At 47.3% G+C, this 23,379-nt stretch overlaps 1 protein-coding gene across 2 annotated transcripts in view; it reads left to right on the top strand.

Annotated features, from left to right (window-relative positions):
* PKNOX2 (PBX/knotted 1 homeobox 2) overlaps window positions 1-23,379 on the top strand; it is a 273,163-nt gene that overhangs the window by 47,499 nt on the left and 202,285 nt on the right. For both annotated transcript variants that reach the window (XM_053594243.1, XM_053594244.1), the window contains exon 2: window positions 21,857-21,926. The gene's annotated coding sequence lies outside the window, so the exon portion shown is untranslated. The remainder of the gene's footprint in view (window positions 1-21,856; window positions 21,927-23,379) is intronic.

Below are 23,379 nucleotides of genomic sequence, written 5' to 3'. Positions count from 1 at the left end.
TTCCTCTTCTGACTCTCTTGCTCTCCCTCTCTCTCTCTCATACCTCACCCTTTTGAATGCACCTGCTTGGGAGGGGCTACTCATGAAGCATGGATTAATTTTGTCAGCCCTTTTTCTTCCTGGCTTAGAGAGACAGCCAGAGTAAACTCTCTAGCTTGTGTCCCTGGGAGGGCAGCGGATCCTGAGGAGGGCAAAAAGGGAGGGCTTGTCTATCTAAGATTTTATCCTCATCTGAGTTTTGCCTGGGCCGGCTCTTTCTCAGTGCAAATTGAGGCATGTCCTTGGGACAGCCTCAGAGATCTGGGCCTGCTGTCTGAGCCCCTAGTTGGCACCCCCACCATCATGGAACATGGCTCTGCCTGAGGGACAGGGGATGTGGTTAGGCCTCCCATCTCCTTGCCAGCACTCAGACACACTCCTTCTCTGCCCTCTCCTCTGCCTTCTGTCCCCTCCCTACCTTGATGTGGAGGGTCAGCCCCACTGAAGCTTCTGTCCATTCTAAAAGCTGCTCTCTCTCCAGAGTGGCTCAAAGAGCCTTTTGAGTGGGGGAGCAGGCAGCCTGTAGGCCTGGGAGGGGAGATAAAGGCGTGAGGTCCCCAGAGGGCCTGCCGGGTCAGGGGCTGTGTATCTGGTGACTTTTGAATGCAAGCTCTAACAAAGAGAAATCTGTGGTGGGAGAGCCTCTGTGAAGGAAATAAAATCTCCATGAAAACAAACTTTCATTGGAAGCTTTCTCCTCTTGTTTTGGCAGCGTTGCTAAGTCCTGGGAGGGGAAGGCTGTGTCTTCCGGAGCAATTGGACGCTCTTGGATTGTCCAAATATCAGCTTGCTACAGAGGACTGTTTTCCTCCCACCAGGAAGACAGGGCTTGGGAGTTACTGCAGTAATCATTGGTTTTCTGATCAGGGCTAGAATTAGAATGAGTAAAAGAAAAGCTGGGGGCAGTGGAAAGAGCTCTGGACTGGGGGTCAGGAGACTCAGTGGACACAATGCTGTGTGTGTTACATTTCTGCAACTTGGGCTAACCTCAAGACCCCAGAGCCTCTCTTTTCTCATCTGTAAAATGGGTGTAACTTGCCCAAGGTCATGCAGCTAGAAAAGCAGGAACCAAGTTAGGATACAAACTACTATTTTCCATTATCCTATAATTAATAGTAATAAAAAAAACCCAGAGGCCCCAGGAAGGTTGGATAATAGTTTCTTCTTCCCAGGGCTAGGCAGTCACTTACAATGCTCAGTTCAGTTTTTGTATCTTGTTTTACCAATGTCAACGGAGCTAGGGGTGGCTAAAGAAAGGCATTCGCAGCCCACTTTTGCTGCTAACTTGAATTGGTCAACTATGTTGCCTCTCTTTAGATTGATCTGGGGACATTCATTCCTCACAAAGTTTGGAGAGTGCAGAAAATGAGGCTTCCCCTAGCTGCTGAGATGTTTTCATGTTAAATAAGTACAAGGATATTTTCCCTCCTGAAGTCCAGGAAAAGTGCAAGAATTTGTGTTGAGTCCAGGCCCCAGAAGATTGTTTCTTTTTGTTTTGCTTGGAGAGAAAACTTTATTGAGGCTGTCACGCAGCAGAACTTTGAGGACTTCGGAGCTGGGTGTGTGGGGTGGGGGTTTAAAGCGGGGATGGAGACCACACCAAGGTTTCGAGACTGTCTGCTCCTGACTGCCCATGGTGTGACCATGGGTGAGTGGCACCTTTCTGAGACCTGATTCTCTTGCCTGATGGGTGTCAGATGGCGTAAGCATCCTTCCCTCCACCAAGAGGGAGAGGACAGAGAAATTCAAAGGCAGTTCTTGTGGGCTGAGTCCTGGTGGGTGCTGAGGAGGCCTGAGAGACGTGGCTGGGGAGGCTGAGAGGCCGGGAGCTGAGACTACCCCTGTCCCTGTACCCCCGCCCTATTCCTTTTCCTCCTTGATGGCCTGGGCCACTGTAATTTCTCTTCTTCAAGAGGATTGCTTGCATGAGGAGGTGCGTTTTCCCTCCTGTGCTCTGGGTGTCTCTGAAAACTGAGAGGCACCAGGCAGAAATGCCTCTCCCAGGTTTTGTCTTGGACGGGAGGGACCACAGTGCATCTAGATTTGGGAAGGCCTGTCCAGAGAAGCGTGACGGAATTGGCGAAGGCGCCTCCTCCCTCCCTCCTTCCCTCTGCTGTCCCTCCGGCAGCCTGGCTGGGTCAGTCACAGGCTAATAACAGAGACAGTGTCGCTAAGGTCACATGGCTGTTCTGACCATCCTGCAACAGGGACACATTGTTAGAGGCGAATTAATAGGTGGTGTCTCCCACTGCTGACTACATACAGTGCTCACATGGGGCATGTTTAGGCTCGGCCTGGCCAGGATGTGCATGTACATGGAAGCAGGCAGGCGGCCAGTCTGTGCACGCTCGCTCCCTCCAGCCCTAAATACCCCCACACACAGACACACACACTGTCAAGCATACGCACATGCAGAGTCACACCCAGTTATTACACATGCACACAGAGTCACCCACTTGCCTGCACACCCTCACACATGCTGGTACACCCGTGGAGTCACACACATGCACCTGCACACACTCACACTTCCACACATGCACATCTGCTGGTACACCCATGGAGTCACACACTCACACCTGTACACACTCACACCTGCTGGTACACCCATGGAGTCACACACTCACACCTGCACACACTCACACCTGCTGGTACACCCATGGAGTCACACACTCACACCTGCACACACTCACACATGCTGGCACAACCATGGAGTTGCACACACGTGCCTAAACACCTTCACATGTGCTGGAACACCCATGGAGTCACACACTCACACCTGCACACACTCACACATGCTGGTACACCCATGGAGTCACACACATGCACCTGCACACACTCACACATGCTGGTACACCATGGAGTCACACACACATGCCTGCACACCCCTCACATGTGCTGGAACACCCATGGAGTCACACACTCACACATGCTGGTACACCATGGAGTCACACACACATGCCTGCACACCCCCTCACATGTGCTGGAACACCCATGGAGTCACACACTCACACATGCTGGTACACCCATGGAGTCACACACATGCACCTGCACACACTCACACATGCTGGTACACCATGGAGTCACACACACATGCCTGCACACCCCTCACATGTGCTGGAACACCCATGGAGTCACACACGTGCACCTGCAGACACTCACACATGCTGGTACACCGTGGAGTCACACATCTGCACACCTTCACATGTGCTGACACACCTATGGAGAGTCACACACCTGCACCCTCAAATGAAAGCAGACGGGCAGTATGAGACCTTTTCTAAGAGCTTTTCTCTTCACGCTCCCATTCCCTCCTCCCCCACCCCTGGATCTCTCTTCTTTCACTCCCCTCTCTGGTCACCTCATCCTGTCTTACCAGCAATGACCACAAGCCCTGGATTTGCCACGCTAGCCCCCATTCCATGTAGTCTGGAGGCAACATGAGGCAGGTGAAAGAGCTCAGGCATGAGCCTGGGAGAGCTGGTTCAGATCCCGACTCCTCCGGTTAGCTGGGCTCATGGGCATGGACACAGTAGACAGTTATTTAACTCCTCTAAGCCTTACTTTCTTCATCTATAAAACTGGACTGCAGTACCTGGCATCACATCATTGTCCAGGGTAGTAATTAAAAAAGATAAAGCACTTCAGCTGCAAAGTTGTGGGAGCAATGGAGGCAGCAGCAAATGGGAGAGTGTTTGCTCCCAACCTGTTGGCATTCAAAGCAACTTTTTTTAAAGACGTGCTCCCAATATATTATAAGAGACAAATGACAAACTGGGGAAAAATTTCTACAACTCATATCACAGGTCTGTTCTCCATAATATACAAAGAACTCCTAAAAATCAACAACAAAACACAACCCAATAGAAAAAAAAATGGGTAAATAATGTGAATAGACTGTTACAGAAAATACAAATGACTTTTAACATATGCAAAGACATTCAAACTTGCACATAATAAGAGAAATACAAATTAAAGCTATTCTGGGAGGGAATTATTCATTTATCTTTTGGTGAGGCCCTGGGGAAACAGACTGTGTGGCAGTGTAAATCAGCACAACTCCTTTGAAGGGCCACTGGGCACTCTATCAAAATTATAAATCATATGCCTTTTGACCCAGCAATTTCATATTGGGGAATTGATCTTAAAGATTTACTTGTATATATATATGAAATGACATATGTATAAGCTTATTCTTTGCAACATTATTCGTAATACAGAGGACTGGAAAGAACCTAAATTATCTATCAACTAAGGACCAAGGATCAACTAAGTTAAGTTGCAGAATATCCTGACAATGGAACACTGTGCATTTCAAAAGAGAAATGAAGATGGTCTCTTTGTACTGATACAGGAAGATCTCCAAAATATATGTGAAAAAGAAAAAAAAATCCACCAAGGTGCAGAAAAATGTGCATAAAAAGAGGAGAACCAGAATCTATATTTATATTTGCTTAGACAGGTGGGAGACAGGAATGGAAGGGAGACATTTCAGTGTTTACCTTCTACTTTTTGATTTTTGAACCATGTTACATATTACCTTTTCAAAAACAAAATAAAATAAAACCCAAACACCATGCAGACACCATAAAACGTCTGGGGCTGGATTCTGCCAAAAGCTGCTGATTTTCAACCCCTGGGTTCTGATTCATCCACTGGCAGTGGAGATGGAAGGGGATAGATTTGCGAAGTCTTTCTTTTCTTTCTTTCTTTTCTTTTCTTTCTTTCTTTTTTTTTTTTACACTGATTGCATTTGTTAGGTAAAGTCCCTCTAACAATCCTGTCTTGCCCCCAAAAGGTGTGGCACACACCAAGACCCCACCCACCTCCCTTCTTCTCTCTCTCTCTCTCTCTCTCTGCTCTTCCTTTCCCCACCCCTCCCTCCTTCTTTCTCTCTCTGCTCTCCCCATCCCCCACCCCCACCGTGGCATTGTTATTAATTGTCCTCATATCAAAATTGAGTACATAGGATTCATGCTTCTCCATTCTTGTGATGCTTTACTAAGAATAATTGTTCCATTCCCATCCAAGTTAATACTAAGGCTGTAAAGTCTCCATTTTTTTAATGGCTGAATAGTATTCCATGATGTATATATATATCACAGCCTGTTAATCCATTCCTGGATTGGTGAGCATTTAGACTGTTTCCACATTTTGGTGATTGTAAATTGAGCTGCAATAGACAGTCTAGTGCAAGTGTCCTTATGATAAAAGGATTTTTATCCTTCTGGGTAGATGCCCAGTAATGGGATTGCAGGATCAAATGGGAAGCCTAGCCTGGGTTTTGTGAGGGTTGTCCATACTTCCTTCCAAAAGGGTTGTATTAGTTTGCAGCCCCAACAGCATGGGAAGTCTTTCTTAGGAGTGAATTCCCTACGGAATAAGGGAGAGGGCAGAGACAGCATCAGAGGGGCTCCGAGAAGAGGGTACCTGGCAGAATATGGTGCCATTCTGAGATGGGAAGACTGGAGAGAAGCAGGTTGGGGAAAAAGGAGACAACTAAAGCTCACTGGAACAATCAATCCTGGAGAACCTTATTTCACCTCTTGAATTCAGTCGCCATGGTTCCGCAGTCCCTCCATTCCTGGGACATGATCTGTCCTCATTTTTCTATCCATCCACAGAGGTGGTATTTCTGGGTTTTGTAGCAGAAGAGATGTTCCTCCAAAGTTTTGTGTTTTGCCAATTCTGACTCTACTGAAGGATACAGGTTCCTAGTTTGCTGGTAGTATTACCTCTTGCCAGCACGGGTCCTGGGGTACAAATCTCCCAAATAGGTGAGGGTCTACAGGCAGCTCTGGACAGCTGCCTGAGTGTGGACCCTCCCGGTGGGCAGAGGCCAGTGTCCACAGCACTAGAACAGGAGGGAGGCCCAAGCCTGGACACTGCTGTAGGAATCCCACATTTCCCACCAGGCCAGCGCCCTGGGGAGTGGGCAGGACTGTGTACTCTGCTTCCCATCGCATTCAAATTCTCCCTGATTTACCATCTGCTGCTGGAGAGGACGCTGGGGCTGTGAGCCTGGTGCTGGGACATCCCAGGAGACAATGGCCTGAATTCTCCCAGTATTAGTGGGAGAATTCTAAGTGGAATTCCAAGTGGCACCTTGGCACTGATAACAGTAGGGGAGGGTGACAGGAAGGGAAAGCCAGGTAAAGGGCATTCAAAGCAAAATAAGCATGTCGTGTATGGCATTCGTGTGACATATGCAGTAGATGACACATACGTTTGGGGCATGTCTGTCCCCTTGGATGAGTACATCAGTCCCCTGAGAATCTACCCTGCTGCAGGCCCATCTGCAGAGTGGGGGCCAGACTGGAAAGAGGCCTTATTTTCTATCAGCAGCCATGCTGTTTGGTGTTAGAGGCGTTATAAACTGGTATGTGAAATACGGACACATTCTTGGTTTTCGTTGTAGCTGGAAAGGATTAGAAGACAATTAATGAATCATTTAGTGCCCTGAGTTTAAGTAACTTATTATTATGGGCTGCATATATTTATTATGCTTCACTGAGCAATGTTGGCATGTTTCTGCCGACTGTCACACAATTTATATGCAATTTGTTTCAGAAGGCTTTCTTTTTAAAAAAAAAACAAAAAAAACCGCACATATAAATTATTAACCTGCATTCTTGAGGACGGATTGCCAGAATCCCTCCCCCTCTCCCACCATCCCATAGGAGTCTCATAAAAACTTCCTGTCTGGGGCAGTGCCTGTGGCTCAAACGGATAGGGCGCCGGTCCCATATGCCGGAGGTGGCCGGTTCAAACTCAGCCCTGGCCAAAAACTGCAAAAAAATAAATAAATAATAAATAAAAATAAATAAAGAAATATCTCCTAAAAAAAAAAAAAAAAAAAAACTTCCTGTCCCCATTGAGGGGCTGGAGGAGGGGGTGAGGAGTCACCTGCTGCTCCATGGGTTGGGCACCTGGAGCAAAGACCTAACAGGGTTGTGAAGAAAACAGACACATGTTGTTGGTGATTAGCTTGTGCCTAGAGAGGAAGTGTGGGACAGAATCCTGCCTTTCAAAGCTGCAGTGAAAACAGAAGAACGGGACAGAGAAAAGCAGCCCGTGAACACAACAGGGCACCTGCTGATTGGGAGTCAGCCAGAAGCATGTCAGACATGCTGGCCCCCAATTGCTCGTTGTATCGATGAGGAAACCTGACCCAGGAAGGGTTGACAACTTGTCCACAGTGATGAGCCTCTTCCTCATCCTCAGCCCCACATCCACTTATCTCCCTTAGCTGGAGCTTTTCACAGGACTCCTAAAAATGCCTTGTTTTCTAAGATGCATTGGAAGATCTCCACATTTTTTTCAGGCTTAAAGCTTCGTTGTCTTTTTGTTTTTCTTGGTGGAGCCATTAGTAGTTTTGGTAATGTGACATTTTTAGCTGGATCCTGAATTATTAGGATACAGTCCCTCATCGCAAAACTTCTCGCTGAAGTCCTAGGGACTGGATTAAAGAAGAGTCTGGCTGGCTTGCCCCTCCTCTTTCCAGATGTCTTGTCTAACATCTGTACAACACCTAAGGTGTAATAGGTGCTCCTGGTATGTGTGCACAAGTGCATGATAAATATCAGAAGATGTCCTCACTTTCCTTTTGCTCCCCATATTGTTGGGGGTAACCCAGTGTCCTCAGGAGCCAGTGCCTGTTGAGTGAATGAATGATACGACTAAGAATGAATGCCAGCAGCTTCTGGACCCACAAGACAACCTACAGGGAAAACCCGGCAGCCTGGAACCATCAAGAAAGAGACTCACTGAGGGGTTTCTAAGTGACTAAATGTTTACTTCTTTTTTTTTGAGACAAAATCTTACTTTATTGCCTTTGGTAGCGTGCCAATTTCAACTCTTGGGCTGAAGCGATCCAATTGCCTCAGTTTCCCAAGTAGCTGGGACTACAGGTGCCCACCACAACGCCCGGCTGTTTTTAGAGACAGAGTCTCACTATTGCTCAGGCTGGTGTCAAACTCCTGAGCTCAAGCAATCCACCCACCTTGGCCTCCCAGAATGCTAGCGTGAGCCACTGCATCCAGCTAAATGTTTATTTCTTAAAGTGCCCTAAGATGTTTTTAACATTGGAAGTGGACATCTTCCCTATCTTCCTAAGTAAATTATTCTGAATCTGATCAAGCCTTATTTGGTGACTCACTAGGTTGCCTTTATCTCTCTCCTTGGTCATCCTTCATCCCTCGGTTTCCCTTCCAGGAAAGCCCAAGTCCCCTCCTCTTTTATTACTTCTAATTAGCTGAGGCCTAAGATAATCAGATAATTTACTCTGTTAGAAATGAAGTAAATTTAATGTATGTAAAATTAGAGTAAAGAAGCCCTAGCTGGCCTTGCGCAGTGGCTCATGTCTGTAATCCTAGGACTCTGGGGAGCTGAGGCAGGTGGATTGCCTGAGCTTAGGAGTTTAAGACCAGCCTGAGCAAGAGTGAGACTCGATCTCTACTAATCCAGTAGCCAGATGTGGCAGGGGCCTATGGTCCCCAGCTATTCTGGATGCGGAAGCAGGAGAATCGCTTGCACCCAGGAGTTTGAGGATGCTGTGAGCTAGGCTGATGTCACAGCACTCTCAGAGGCAACAGAGTGAGACTCTGTCTCAGACAAAAAAAAAAGCCATAGCTAAGGGCCTGAGAGTTTCCCTTATGAATAAGGTTCATAAACTTTAATGGAAAGACTTTGTGACATGTATGTTGACTGCTCAGAGAGTTTTTAAAAATTGTTCTTTTTTCAGTATTTTTATACCATGTTGGATTTATGAGGCTATTGAATAACTAAATCACATGCTGACGAGGAAGGCATTTTTGTCACAGAATTGATGGCATTTCTGTTGGGAGGTTGTGAGTAAAGGTGTTGAGTGTTGGTAAAGGCATGTTATCCACTAGTTTGCTTTTAAGAGAGTCGCATAGAACATTCTCGATTCAGTTATTTTAAGCCAAAAGAAGACAATTTGTGATGAGAAGGGCCTCTGGTTTGCTGATGATCTTGAGCAGGGGCTGCTGTGGCCTCGCTCCCTTTGCCCCTGGAGGGTGCTAGCTCTTCAGTCAGCCAGAAGCAGAGCAGCTTTTGTGTCTTCCCCTGATAGGCATCTCAGGCCAACCTTCCTGCAGCCCAACAGAGGGCCCTCCAAGCAAGTCCTGCCTTGACAGGGCCTTCCAGGTCCCTTCCGTGCCTGTGCCACCTATGAGCTCTTTGGCTGGCAGGTGCCAGGTGGAGACAGCCAGCTGCTCAGGAGAGAGATTGTTCTGGGTAGTTACTGCTAGCAAGGGATCCCATTTTATTTACCTGCCATCAGAGTAATCTCTCCTCTGCTGGAGGCACCTCAGAGGAGCCATGAGCAGGTGAGGCTTGGCAGATGGCAGTGCAGCCGGTGACTCTGGGCTGGAGAGGGAAGCTGCTAGCCCTGTGCCGGAGGCCACAGCCTGGCTTGTGCTGTGAACTCAGGAAACCTCCTGCCTTTCCCTGTTTATGGTGAAAGTGGGCCTCCTCCCGAAAGGCACAGTTTTCCTACTCCGTTTGTTCTCAGATTGGTGTTATACCCTGGGGCCAAATTAGTGGCTAAGAACAATTGGAAACAAATGCTCTTTCAGCATCCTGCTGTGATGGAGATCCAGGTGGGGACACCAGCCACGCTTGCCTTCTACACTGAGCTTCCCAGAATATTCAGCACAGCCAAATTCTCTCATAATCCGAGAGCGCTGTGCACATCTGCCTAACCTCAGCTAACAAGCTGGAGCCCTGTTAAGTGATTTATGAAATAATATTCAGGACCAGTCCAGAGAGGTGAGTTAGGATAGGAAGTGCCACGGTGTTGTTTGGCCTGCTGGAGTGAGGAACGGTTCTCTCCCCAAGGGTACTGGGTGTTTTGGGGGTGGTTGATGGCTGCCATGACGTTGGCTCAGCTTGGCTGGACTTGACAGCAGTTCTTTCCGTTCTCTCCAGCACTGGTCTGAGGAAAAGTGGCTAATCCCTACATCCTTCCCTATCTGGATGTGCCTTCCTCAAAGGGTAGTTCTCAATAGTTCCAGAAGCAGTTGGTGGAGGGGAACATCCTTAATAGTCACTACATAGCTGCTAGATCAAACTTAACCCCCCAATGTACTGCTTGTCTCCCCCTGGCCCCCACTAAACTGTGGCTTTCTTGAGGGCAGGGAACTGGAATGTTGTTCATAATTGAGGGTCAACATAGTCAAGAGTTCAAAACTCAAAAAGCATTTTGCAAATGAATAGAGGGAATTACTGGTCTGGCTTCCAGTCCTGAACTTCCCTGAGTAAGTCTCCACCTCTATGAAAACTTTCTTCACATGGTCAGGATGGATGATCTCTGAGACTCTGTCCAAGCTGGGCATGGTGGCTTACACCTGTAATCCTAGCACTCTGGGAAGCTGAGGCAGGAGGATTGCTTGAGGTCAGGAGTTCAAGACCAGCCTGAGCCAGAGAGACCCCTTCCCCCCCCCAACCCACCCCCGCCATCTCTACAAAAAAGTAGAGAAATTTGCCAGTAGTCCCAGCTAGTTGGGAAGCTGAGGCAGGAGGGTTACTTGAACCCAGGAGTTTGAGGTTGTGGTGAGCTATGGTGACACCGCTGTACTCCAGCCTGGACAACAGACTAGACTTGTCTTTAAAACAAACAAACAAACAAACAAACAAATAAACACTTTGTCTAGATCTAACCCTGCCCATTTCTATCACTAGCACCAGCACCAAGCCGGCCCCAACTCCAGCTTCCCCTCTGTCTCTGGGCTGGCTTGCTTCTAGCGGGGCCACCCACTCTGACGATATTCCCTTTGCCTTGGTGACCCTGGCTTTGTCATTATGCTGGCTTTTGGTCTGGGTTTTGCTCTCATGGCCAAATCCTGTCCTCTGCCTGTGCTGTTTTCCCCTGACACATCTTTAAACTATCACTTCTCCCAGTTTCACAGTTGAAAATTTCCTCAAACTCAAGCCAGGTGCAAAACAAGGACTTGTTAGCACAAACAGATTCAGGGGTTCTGCCCTGGGCTGTGCCTGCACCCCTTGGGTAGATGTATTTACTTTTCTTTCTGAGCTAGACCCTTCTTCACAAGGGGAATTAAAGCCCTCTTCATTTCCAACCAAATGAGGGGAGCCCAAGGGTCAGCGTGTGGCACATTCACATCCCTTTATGACACTGCCTTTGTTCAGTAAAGCAGAAGGAGCTGGCTTCGTTCCACCTCCTTTATGCCTGATGCAAAATTCCTCTTACTGCCTGTGAAACAACAGCAACAGCAACAATATTTACTTGCATGAGAGATGTAATTTTAACTTTTCAAAATACACGATTATTCCATTTCATTTTATACAATGTCTCCGTGTTGCAGGCGAGGCAGGAGTAAACATCTGGATTTATTTGAGACCCAGAGATTTATTGGTATCTAGTCCAAGACTTCCTGGAATCTTAGGAATTTCTGGCTGGATGTGAACCTAGTGGATGTCTTCTCCACTGATCCTTCACCTCTCTGGGGATTTGGACAGCCTTGAATTCGTGGTAAAATTTGTAAACCTTGCTCAAGAAAAATGTATACACAAATACCTCCAGAAAAAAATTTCAAGGGTTTGTGGAACCCTTCAACCTTAAACAGTTGCATACCAATGTGGGGGGTCAGGGAGAGTTTGTTTTAGCTTGTCCCTGACCCCCCCACGCCCCACATTGGTTTGCAACTGGTTCTTCTTGCTCTGCTATGGCCTCTTGGTTCAATCAATGGGGAAACTGAGGCCCAGAGCATTTGGGTGACATGCACAGCCGTGCACCGTGGAGATGAGGGCCATCCCACAGATCTGAAATTCTTCCCAACACACCAGGCTGCTCACTGCTGCATCAGCTTGGGAGCCCACATCCTCTACTCCTTTCCTCAGTCTCTGTTGCTCTCTTCTTTTCCATTTCCTGCTGTGGCTACCCTCCTAGACTGTCCTTTATTTCAGACCAGAGAGTTGGACCCCTGTCCTTGTCCCCACCAGGTTTTATTTTCCTTTTTTGTTTTTCTTTTTTAATCCTCAATCATTTTTTTTGTTTTTCCAGCATCAGCCCTCTGGAGTCACCTTGGCTCAGTGGCTCCTGCAGGGAAGGCCACCTTACCTGTGGGTAGGCTGGCCTGGCCATCCCAGTCCCTGGGATCTGAGCCCCTCTCTCTCTTGCAGCCTCCCTTCCAAGCTCTCCCCACCATAGCTGGCAGTCCTGGGGCTCCCTCTCTGCTCCCTCCTTCAGTCCTTGGCTCTCTTACCCTCTCCTCAGGTTGATAAGCTGCTGCTTTCCCAGCCTTTTTTTCTGTTTTTCTGAGAGAGACCTGGAGAAGCTAGGGGCAGCATGTGTATGTATTTTTCAATTGTGTACAGATCACATATAATTTGCCTTCTTATGATAAAATGATTTATTTTCTTCTGGGTTGATGCCCAGCAATGGGATTGCAGGGTCAAATGGGAGGTCTAGCTTGAGTTCTTTAAGGATTCTCCATACTTCCTTCCAAAAAGCTTATATTAGTTTGTAGTCACACCAGCAGCGTCAAAGTGTTCCCCTCTCTCCACATCCACACCAGCCTTCTTAACCATTTTTAAGTGTTCTGTTCGGTGGCATGAAATGCTTTGACATTCCTGTGCAGCCGTCACCACTATCCATCCACAGAACTTTCATCTTGAAAATCCGAAACTCTGTACCCATTAGACAGCAACTCCTCACTCCCCATGCCCCACTCCAGCCTCCGGAAACCACTGGTCGACTTGTATTTGTCTTGTTGTGACTGGCTTATGTCACTTAGCATAGAGTCTTCCTGGTTCATCCGTGTTGGAGCATGTGTAGAATTTCCTTCCTTTCTAAGGGTGAGTAATATTCCACTGAAGGTGTAGACCACGTGCTTACCCATTCATTCATCCACTGGGTTGCTCCCACCTCGTGGCCACTGTGAATAATGCTGCCGTAAACATGAGTGTGTAAGTATGTGTTTTAGTTCCTGCTTTGATTCTTTGGGGTATGTAGTCTATATCCAAAAGTGAAGGCATGTTTCTAAGGTATCTTAATTATTCTCTGTTCCCTGTCAAGTCTATTTCTGTTTTATTCTTTTAAGGTCTTGAGCAAACACTGACCTTACTGGGTCTAGGTAATTTCTCAGAGAGCTCCAGATGAACCATAGAGAACAGAGGAGGCTTTCTGTGGCCGGCTTCCTGCAAAGCCTCAGGAGGCATCCCCGCTGCCTTGTCTGCAGGTTCTATCAAGGCCAGTGGCATGACCTTGGGCAACTTACACACCTCTCTCTGCCTTAATTTCAGGATCTGTTAAATGAACAAGATAAAATGGCCTCAACACCCTTAAGCAACTCTGTCCAGTGCAACTTACTGTGATGGCAGAAACATACTCTAAGCTGTCCAGAATGACAGCTACCAACCACATGTGCTGTTGAGTGTTTGAAATGTGGCTAGTGAGAATGGAGGCTAAATTTTATATTGCATTTCATTTTAATTAGTTAGAATTTGAATTTTTAAAGCCACATGTGACTAGTGGCTTCCTTGTTGCTCCATGCAGCTATGGAAGATGAAAAGAGGCTGCAGTAGCAAAGTACGTAGAAAGAACTTCTCTAACCCAGTGTCTGGCACATAGTAAGCACTCAATAAATGTTTCCTATTACTAGCTAGTCTGTGTCTTGCTTTCCGGCCCACCACACCTGGTGGCTCTCAATGACACCCCACACTGGCTGTCCCCAAGTCACCTGGGGGAGGGAGGGAAGGTGTTGCCACTCGGTGCACGTGGTGCATGTCCATAATGAGCCTTGCACTGAATGTTTCTGGTCTGCTACTTTCCCTGGAAGGTCATGTGAACTGGAGTGGTATGTGGCCTGCTTTGCAAGTGATTAACATGGTGTAAGCAATCTGCATAGAGAGAAAAAACCCTCAGTTGGTCTTCCATTATTCTATTAGAGTTTCAGAGCCTGGATTAAGTGGACATGATTTCTTCCTATGGGCCATTAATTTTGTTTTATTGCTGGTCTGATGGCCATTACCCTTTTTTGCCAATGCATTCCCCCATTAGGTTTGTACAATTAACAAAATATGTGCTGTTAGGGCTTTGATAGGAGGAGTGGGATAGAAATAAAGGGAGGGGGTGCAGCCGCCACAGAGTTGGGGGTGGGGAGATGCTAGACCTAGGGGTAGATGGAGTGTCTAGAATAAAGGGAGGGGTGCTTCAGCACCTGCCTTCCGGCCACTGGCATTCCAGGAACATTGCAATCAGGCCTCTCCCCAGCTCTCCCCTGGCTAGGAGCAGAGGAGTTGCCCAGGTGGGAGCAGTGCTGGCATTCCTTAGCCCTCCTCCTTCAGCTCCAGCTGGGTACAGCACAGTTGATAGCATAATGTGATACCCACCCCACAACACCACCGTGCTATCACCTTGAATCCTAAACTCCTCAGAAGAGCATGAGTCAGCCTCTAGGTGTCTGGCCCTGGCATGGGAGAAACCTCTGGGGTGACACCTGCCTTCTCTCTGCAGGGCACACAGGAGGACATGTGCCTGATTAATTCTCAACGTCATTCAATGACTGCCCCCTGGAAATGCAGGATGGGTTGGCATGGTCAGGTCATCTCATTTTGGGAGAAAAGTTAGAAACCTGGATTTTAAAATATGAAATTTCCCAGTGTGTAGATGTTGGCAGAATTTTTAAGAACATCAGGCAAGAGTTAACCCGGGGGCTGGAAGTTGGCAAGTTCTGCCAGTCAATGAGGAGTCATGGGAAGGTTTTAAGGAGGAGTGGACATGGTCATGTTTGTGTTTCAGAAAGATTCCCAGGGCTGAGGTGCATTGGGGTGGGATGGATGGGCAAAAATGGGAAGAAGCAAAAGCCTGGAGGCCAGGAGCCCAATGAGGGGCCCTTGCACTAATCTGGAGAGAGGCAGCCACCCTGAGTCAGGTTAGTGACGATGGGATGGGCAGAAGACCAAGTCTTGGGCCCTGGAGTCTTTGTGCCTCAGAGTATGGGCAGCATGATGGATGTGGAAGTCCTCAGGCTTCTCCATTCGCCTCCGATGGAGAATCACCAAGTCTTGGGCCCTGGAGTCTTTGTGCCTCAGAGTATGGGCAGCATGATGGATGTGGAAGTCCTCAGGCTTCTCCATTCGCCTCCGATGGAGAATCACCAAGTCTTGGGCCTTGGAGTCTTTGTGCCTCAGGGTATGGGCAGCATGATGGATGTGGAAGTCCTCAGGCTTCTCTATTCGCCTCCGATGGAGAATCACCAAGTCTTGGGCCTTGGAGTCTTTGTACCTCAGAGTATGGGCAGCATGATGGATGTGGAAGTCCTCAGGCTTCTCCACTCACCTCCGATGGAGAATCACCAAGTCTTGGGCCTTGGAGTCTTTGTGCCTCAGAGTATGGGTAGCACGATGGATGTGGAAGTCCTCAGGCTTCTCCACTCACCTCTGATGGAGAATCACCAAGTCTTGGGCCTTGGAGTCTTTGTGCCTCAGGGTATGGGCAGCATGATGGATGTGGAAGTCCTCAGGCTTCTCCATTCGCCTCTGATGGAGAATCACCAAGTCTTGGGCCTTGGAGTCTTTGTGCCTCAGGGTATGGGCAGCATGATGGATGTGGAAGTCCTCAGGCTTCTCCATTCGCCTCTGATGGAGAATCACCAAGTCTTGGGCCTTGGAGTCTTTGTGCCTCAGAGGATGTCCACAGGGCCAGGGAGGCTCACTTCATGAGCAGGCCCAAGGTCATCCCCGGTTTCCCTCTGCAGAAGCTGTATTGCGCTGTGAGCCTGCACCCACTCAGTGGATGTAAGTCTTCCTTCTTGGGCTCAAAGGGTAAATCACATGTTCCTTCCAAGTGTGGAGAGGTCATAAGTGTCTCCTGATTCTTTTCCCATATGGAAAAATCATTAGGGTTGGCCCAGCAGTGCCAACATTTCCTAGAGGGTTTCATGGTCCCACCTCTACTGACAGATACAGGCCTAAGCTCTGGGCAAGGCCTGGAGCATCCCTGAGGGGATTTTCCAGGTCCTCTGTAATGGTGGGGGGATGGGAGCAGCACTGCCTGTGGCCCACAGGGCAGAGGACAGATATGGAATTAGCATCTATGGCCACCAGGCTCAGAGGAAGGCTGTACAGTTCTCTCGGAGCTGGACAGGTAAAAGTCTCAGAGCCAAGTACTTAGTGCCAAGTAATTATACCTTTATTCAGTCACCCAGCTACTGTGTCATTTACAGCCTGCTGATCAGGGGCTATGTTGTCTGACTGATAACCTTGTTGGATATCTGTATGCAATGGCAAAATGTCGCTTGGTACTGAGGGGCACAGGTGGAACAGAGTGGGGACTTGGGGAAGTGGGGGGAGAGCCGCAGGATACTCTGTCTGGAGTTTGCTCTCGTATCTCAACCTGGTTTTTCCACTCAAGTTTTGTTTCTCTGTTGGAAGGTTTGCTCATATGGCTATAGAGAGCTTTTCGGTGAAGAGGTGCATCCAAGGAGAGTCTTGGTGCACAAGAAGGGCTTGTCACAATTTGATCCTCATCCCAAAAGTTTGCTTTGGGCAAGAACAGGAAGACGTGTTGTGGGCAACGTGATGAATGTGGAAGCCTCAGTCTTCTCTCTTTTTCCCGTTCAGTGTCAGCCAGATCTTATTATAGAACACTGCACACCAACATCCATAGCCTCCGCGTATTACGTTATTAATATAGCCCAGGCTTTGCACAAAATGCTGTACACGTACCACCTCATTTAAAGGTGCTACTGTTATCCTCCTTTTAAAGATGAAGGAGGCCTCTGAAGGCCATAGAAGTGAAGGTTAGGTAAATGATAGACTCCAGCTTGAACCCAAAACTGTTTGATTCCAGCTTCTTTACTTTTTTTTTGGAGACAGAGTCTCATTCTGTTGCCTAGGCTAGAGTGCCATGGTATCAGCCTAGCTAACAGAAACCTCAGATTCCCAGGTCTAAGGGATCCTTTTGCCTCAGCCTCCCTTGTGGCTGGGACTACAGACGCCTTCTACAACACCTGGCTAATTTTTCTATTTGTAGTAGAGATGGGGTCTTGCTCTCTTTCAAGCTGGTTTTGGGGGATCCTCTGGTTTGGGGGATCCTCTGGCCTCAAGCTGGTTTTGGGGGATCCTCTGGCCTCAAGCTTCCCAGAGTACTGTGATTACAGGCATGAGCCACCACACCCAGCCCAACTTCACTTCTTTACTCTTAACCACAATAACATACTCAGCTACCTTAGCAAGAGACTTAGTGCCTTCCCTGGGAGGTTAGTCTGGACAACCTCAGAAACATGTAGATGTCACATGAAATTTTATTTTAGAGATCATTTAGTAGTGTGACCCTATCATTGTGCAGATGAGGAAACTGATCTATAAAGTGACTAAATGTCTGTGTCCAAGATCAAATGTTAATGACAGAGTCAGGGCACGAATCCATGTCTGGGTTCACCCTGGTCTACTGTTCCCTGTGTTACACCCATGGCTTACTAACCCCAAAGCTCAACTCCCTCCATCCTCCTAGCTTACCTGGGTGTACTTCATGGATACCCACGCTGCTGTCCTTGAAGGTCCAGGGTCAAGTTCTACTATGGTACCTCCTGTGGGACACTTTCTTCTGTCCTTCTTCCCCAAACAAACCATTTACCTCCCTTCTCATTCACTATTCTACAAGTTGCCTCACATCTATAAATATGATAGGTCAATCTCATTTATGATTTCATTTCATTTTCACAGTGAATAAGACAAGCCCAAGTTCAAATTCAAGTTGCATTATTGCATGGCTGGAAGCCTTTAACATGATGATTTCCCTGCCAGGATCACAGGTTGCTCGCACTGGAAGGCCCTAACGTATCATGTGCATGGATGACTCCCCAGCATGCGCTCACGGGGCAGGGCCAGTCCAGGAGGACTTTTCCCCTGGGGCATGGTGAAGAGTGAAAATAAGGACATGGTGGAGAGGTAGAATATGCACACAGCCGTGTGTGTGTGTGTGTGTGTGTGTGTGTGTGTTAGAGAGAGAGAAAAAAAAATGCTTTTCATGAAGCTGGCTTTACTTACATGTATCAATTAGTACAGCTATTTATTATAATTATAAGATTTTTTTACTCTCACTTTGGAGGGTTGAACTGTTTCACTAGATGATAGTAGGGGAAGACACCATTAATGTTTTATCAAAATCTAAATTTGTCAAGCCTATCCATCTTCTAATGTTTTTCGATATTTTACTGAGGGCTAAAAGCAAAATCTGGGAAACTGTGCTTCAGAGAAGCTTCTCGCCCAGTGCAGAATTCTCCTTCCAGTGTTGATGAGTCACTCCCTTCCAAGGAAGCTTAACTCATTTTTGGATGGTTCTCTGGCCAGAGAATTTTCTTCTATTGAGCGGCAGATCTGCTTCCTTTAATGTCTGCAATTAGTCCTAATCCTATTCTCTAGAGCAACACCAGTCCCTCTTTTCTTTAAATAGTTTCTTTAAATATTTGGAGGGCTGTCATGTGAGAGAGGAATCATATTGCTTTAGTCACTAGAACCAGGGACAGATCTACCTCACAGCCTCCTAAGAATACTGAAAACAGCAACATCAGGAATGAGAGCCGGCATTTGGAGAGTGCTTATTTTGTGTGAGCTACTGTTCTAAGGATCTTACAGTTACAGTTTATAAAATTATTCAGTCCTCACTGCCACTCTCAGAGGCAGAATGTTTATTAGCTCTATTTTACAGATGAAAAAGCAAGGCAAGGCATGGAGGAGTTAAGTAACTTGCCTGTGGGCAACCCAGGATCAAAACCTGTAGAGTGGGTGGATGCGCGTAGCTCAATGGTTAGGGTGCTGGCCCCATGCACTGGGGTGGTGGGTTCAAACCCAGCCAGGGCCTGCTGAAAAAAAAAACACACAACAACAAACTGTAGAGTATGATTTCAGGGTCTAGAAACATTAGACTTTTAACGCACAGTTTAACCACTAGACATCTTCTCTTTCCTCTCTTTTCTACTCATCATTGTCAAAGTTTTTAATGTATAATGCCAGAAGCACATACAGAGCTAATATGGACTGGTGGTGACTCCAGAGTGGGGATCATTCTCTCCTCCACTGGGTACTGTGTGGCTATTAGTGCAACCTAAGATCACATTGAATGAGTCTGGCTGCAGCCCTGTGCCCTGGGCTCATCTTGAACTTGCATTTATCTCATTTCATCCTTGTTTTTTTTTCTTTTTCCAAACTAAGTCACCCTATTCTGTTCTTTGCAATAGATTTTGAATGTAAAAGTAGGATTTGGTATTTATATATATATTTTTTAATTTTCATTTATTTTTTTTTTTAAGAGACTGGGATTCATTTTGTCACCCTCGGTAGAGTGCTGTGGCATCACAGCTCACAGCAACCTCCAGCTCTTGGGCTTAGGCGATTCTCTTGCCTCAGCCTCCCTAGTATCTGGGACTACAGGCACCTGCCACAATGCCCGGCTATTTTTTGTTGCAGTTTGGCCGGGTCTGGGTTCGAACCCACCACCCTCTGTATATGGGGCTGGTGCCCTACTCACTGAGCCACAGGCACCACCCTGGTATTTATATTATATTCTTGTCAAATCTTTTTATAGTAAAAATTCTGTTTTAAAAAAGAAGTAGATATGCCTGTGGACATAAGATATAGTAATTTGATGGTATAGAATAATGAGTTGTGGGCAATCTTTCTTTATTTTCGAAATTAATTTATGGTCATCATGATGATACTGTACAAGAAATAAAAACTGGTAGAGGAAAAAATGGACTTTTTAGTTTTGGCCCATTCTTTCAGCTTGCTAAAAGCTTTATGATGATCTTTTTTTGTTTTTAGACAAAGTGTCACTATGTTGCCCCCAGTAGAGTGCGGTGGCATCACAGCTCACAGCAACCACAGACTCCTGGGCTCAAGTGGATTCTCTGATCTCCCAAGTAGCTGGGACTTCAGGCGCCCACTACAATGCCCAGCTATTTTTAGAGATGGGGTCTTGCTCTTGCTTAGGCTGGTCTTCAACTCCTGAGCTCAAGCAATCCATCCATCTCAGCCTTCCTATGTGATTTATGACAACCTTGACTCTGTCCCCCTAGCACGCTACCTGACTTTTTCATCATGTACACTTGGAAAGTCTGCTATATCCTCTTCCAAGTCACTGATGTCTCAGATGGACAGTTCTAGAGGTCAGGGATAGAGCATACAGCTCTGTGAGTTAATCTAGAGGCTTTGTATACTGAGATCATGAAGTGCTCAGTTCTAGTGCATACATATAGTTAGTTTATAATAATACAAATTGGAACCAAGGGCTGGTTCTGGGATTCTGTTTGGAATGAGCAGGGTCCACCACTCAGCATTTCAGCAGGTATTTACTGAGAACCCAGAGCGTGCTGGACACTATGCTGGGTTGTGGGAATACAAAGACGCAGAAGGTGAGCTCCTTGCCCCCAGTGACATGCAGTCCTGTCTCTGAGGTACCTCCATGAGCTGTGAATCTTGATCTTGTCAGAGGATGTGTCTTTGCCTGGAGGACATTGTTCTGAACAATAGGGACAATTTATTTCCATGAGACATCTCACTATACCCCATGCCTAAGTCTTCTGAAATTCTACCTTCTTCCACGAAGTCCTTCTTGCCTTAATTAAAAAGAAAATACTAAACAGAGTTGGGGTGAGTTTGTGTGTGTATGGGGGTTACATCATGTCATTTCTTTGTTGAAAAACTTTCAAGGGCTCTGCAAGCTCATGGGTCAGCCTGACTGCTCTTACCTGACACTTGAAACCCTGGATGCTCTGGCCACATCCTGTATCCCTGGTGTTATTCCCTGCTCTGGTATCTTCCTGGCAGACTGACCTCTGCATTGCCCCAGGACCTTCCCTGCTCCCCTACTCCTGGCCCTTGCTCAGATAGCCCCACTTCTTTGGAATGCCCTTTCCCTTCCACCAGCCAAGTTCTCCCTGCTGGAGAAAACTCCCTTGAATGGCTTTAGCTCTTGTAGACTTCATGCCTCTGTGGGGTTAGAATGAGCTTTCCTTGCACAGTCAAGCTCAACTTCATAGACAGTCTTGTCTCTCTGACACTGCTTTGTATGGGTGACCTCACATCCCCATGGATATGGGAAAATGCTCTTGTAACAGGATCCACAGATTTGATTCCTGCTGCTTCAGTGTGTGTAGAGCATGGGGCAGACACCTGGTAAATACATGCTGGGTTAAAAAAAAATGTTTTGTCCTAAAAAGAGAATGAAAAGCAGCCATGTTTTTTAACTTTCCAGTCTCCCCTCCATCATTCTCCACACCTAGTTTCCTTCCTGCCCACATGGACTCTTCACCTCTACTTGAAAGTTCTCTCCTGCAGCAAGACTTGCATGTTACCACCATGAACAACAAGGGCAGTTGTGTTGTTTGCTGGATTTTTGAAGCCTTCCCTGTGTAGATTACACGGTTTCCTTCACAGGGGCCTCTCAGCTCTGTCCCCCTGCATGGGGTGTTCCATCACGCAGGAAGCACCAGGAAAGGCTTATTGCCTTGGTCACTCAGGGTGCTCAACTGCCACGAGTCTTTTTTTCTCTGTGATTCCTATAAAGAAACGGCTGAAACTCCTAAGAAAGTGAGGCAACAAGCAGATAGAGGAGAGTGTGAGCCTCTCTCTGTCCTGGTCAGAAACCTAGACAATAACCACTTTGCACAAGGAGTTCCTTGCAAGATTTCCCCACTCAGCGCTGTGGGCATAGGGCTGCCAGCCCCAGCCTTGCTCCTGAGCCAGACCTGCCCGTGGGTCTACCACATTCCTATCGCGTAAGATTCCTGCAGAATCTTACACAGTCTATAAAGATGTTTTCTTCTATTGACAGGTGAACTCTGGAGCAGGACTCTGAAGCTTTCTGTCCTCCATGCCGCTCACTAGAAAAGGGGCTGTGAACTGTAAGTAACTTTGATTGGCGTTTTCCATGCTGATTCAATAAGGTTACAGGTTAAAGACCCCCCTGAACCTGGTCTTTACTAGCCATGCATTGTGCACAAGAAACACTCAACAATGAACTAGTCAGAATGTAAAATACAGTGGCGCTCTGATTAGGTTACATCTGAATGTGACAAAGAAGCTCTGTAACATGACATCCTATTTAATTAGACTATATTGATTGTGCATTAAGGTGGACTTGATGTGTTTTGTGTGTCATGAGTTCTGGAGAAGGAAACTCTTGAGTTTACAAAGCCAGCCCAGACCCCGGCCACCATGATTATGGCTGAGGTTAGGAGACAGTGAGAGGAGGAAGTGGTGACATCAGTCCCCAAATTGGCCAAGTTTATAGCCTGCACTTGCTTTTACATCTAGTTATTTCTGGGGATGTGTAAGGGAGGAAAAAGGAATTGCAGCTGACCACTTCCCTTCCATCAGCTCGGGATAGCTCCACCTCAGATTCCAGCTTTCGTTCACATTGTTTCTTCCCACTTGGTGAAAGTTTACCCACCTGTAGGACCCGGCCTAAGTCCACACTCTTCCAGCCAGAAGTGATTCCTCCCTCCTCTGGCCAGCAGGTTACTGTGCACACCTAGAGGGTAACATCTGGGATTCCCACATCTCTCATTTGCCCCTTACGCTCTCAGCAGAGTCGCTGTTCAGTAATGTTAGCTGGGGGCTCCACCCTGCTTCTGGGGCTACTCGAGGCTGAGACGCTGCTGCGGCGACTTTGATAGTACATTGGCTTTCAACCCGTCCATGGAATTATAAATGATTAACCGTTATCAGTGCACATCTTCACCTCTGTGTAAAAATAGATTGACTGTAATGAGTATTTGAATAAATCATAAGAATGGCCGCCCTGTGATCGGCTAACATCCTGCTGATGGCTGCCCAGTGAGTGAGCAGGGCGCCGGCCCTCCCGCCTAATGGCCTGAGATTCAGTGCCGGTCGCCTCTGTGATTGACGGGCCTGGGTTCCCAGGGCACCTCCTCTCCAGCCAGGCTGTGGAGCAGTCGGAGCCCCTAGCTGGGGTGGGGGGACGAGGAAGTGTGCCTCACTCCACCATGTTCCAGGAAAGCCTGCTTGGGAGGTGGGGTGGAGGGGGCTGAAGGGCGGCAGACTGGAAGATAATGACCTTTGTGAGAATCGATGTTTCCTCGCATCGGAGGTTAGAGGGACCTCATCAGTCAAGTCAAGTATGAGAAATAAGCTGAGCGTGAACCTTAATGAGGGCTGAGAGTGTAGCGGAGCTAGGTCTGCACGTCCCCTTGTCCCAGAGGGCAGCCAGGCACCTCTGCACGGGGTCACTCACACTCAGGGAAACAGGGACCCTGAGGAATCAGGAAAAGCAGGTTTCTTCAGGTCCCAGAGCCTGAAATGGGAAGATTCAATGATCCTTCAGGGAGTGGTTTA

The sequence above is a fragment of the Nycticebus coucang genome, chromosome 6, assembly GCF_027406575.1.
Source record: "Nycticebus coucang isolate mNycCou1 chromosome 6, mNycCou1.pri, whole genome shotgun sequence".
In the NCBI taxonomy this organism is placed as follows: Eukaryota; Metazoa; Chordata; class Mammalia; order Primates; family Lorisidae; genus Nycticebus; species Nycticebus coucang.
This window is presented reverse-complemented; position numbering and strand designations above follow the sequence as displayed.